Here is a 1,396-nt window from a genome sequence, read left to right as displayed (position 1 = left end):
CAGGCGGGGGCGCTGCTGCCCGCTTCCCGCCGCCAGCGTGCGGCACGCGGCACGCGGCACCCGCACTCCGCCCCGCGACCCTGGGGCTGTGGGCGCGCTCCTCCTCCCCTCTCTTAGGACCTATCAGATCATTCTGTTCCTGGTTCAGTAGTTCAGTTCAGTTTCTCTCTCTCTCTCTCTCTCCTCCTCTGTCTCCACATTCTAAAATAATGAGCAAAACCACCTGGAAAGACAGAAACCTGGTTCCAAACCTGGTTCCAAAACCATGTTCAGAATGCCAAATACATAAACGGCATTTCATAGTCAAAGCTGAGACGCAAGGTGACTTGATTTATTGCGCTGTGGGCGTACTTCGGTCACACCTGGCCCTCAGAGAGCTTACATTCTCGTTGCTGACCTGGTCACTACATCAGTTCTCTCTTAGATTTGCATTTTATTTGGCCTCTAATTTTTTTCTTCTGTCTGCAAGTCATTCTTTCTAGAACACTTCATCGTTTTTCATAATGTTATTTTTCTGTTATACAAAATACATATAGGTTCATTGGGGAGAATTTAGAAAATACAGAAATATATAAAGAAGAAAATACCCATTTTCCAGCCAAAAATGACTACTTTGAATTAAGTAGTCCACAAAGTAGTCCTTCCACTCTTTTTTTTTTTCTCTTTTTTTCAATGTAAAATACCTTTTTCACGAAATCAGGATCAAACTGTACACACTATTTTGGGTACTTGTTTATATTAAAATTATATTGTGTCTAAGCAAACTAGGAATAGAGGGGACTTCCTCATATTAATAAAAAGACGTCTACAAAAACCTACATTCATACTGAATGGAAAGAAACTAGAAACTTCCTTACTTAGGTCAGAAGCAAGGCAAGGATGTCTCTCTCACCACTCCTTTTCAATATTCTACTGCAAGTCCTAGCTAATGCAATTAGATAAGAAAAGGAAATTTAAAAGTTTATCTACTGGGAAGAAAGAAATAAAACTATCTTTGTTCACAGATGACATGATCGTCTAAGTAGAAAACCTCGAAGAATCGGCCCAAACTTGACCTGGAACAGATATGAATAATAGCAAGGTTGCAGTATACAACGTAAATGTACAAAAGTCAGTCAACTTCCCATACATCAGCAATAAGCCATTGTAATTTGAAACTGAAAATGTAATACCACCTACATTAGCACACAAAAATGAAGTATTCAGGTATGAATAGAACATAATAGATATGAGATCTGTATGAGGAAAACTACAAAACTTTTAGGAAAGAAATCGGAGATGAACTAGATAAATGGAGAGATAGTTCAGGTTCATTGGTAGGAAGACTCAGTATTTTTAGGATGTAGTTTTTTCCAACTTAATGTATAGGTTCATTGTAATCCCAATCAAAACCTCA

The sequence above is a fragment of the Neophocaena asiaeorientalis genome, unplaced genomic scaffold (genome assembly GCF_003031525.2).
Source record: "Neophocaena asiaeorientalis asiaeorientalis breed wild unplaced genomic scaffold, Neophocaena_asiaeorientalis_V1.1 scaffold436, whole genome shotgun sequence".
In the NCBI taxonomy this organism is placed as follows: Eukaryota; Metazoa; Chordata; class Mammalia; order Artiodactyla; family Phocoenidae; genus Neophocaena; species Neophocaena asiaeorientalis.
Note: the sequence above shows the minus strand (reverse complement) of the source record.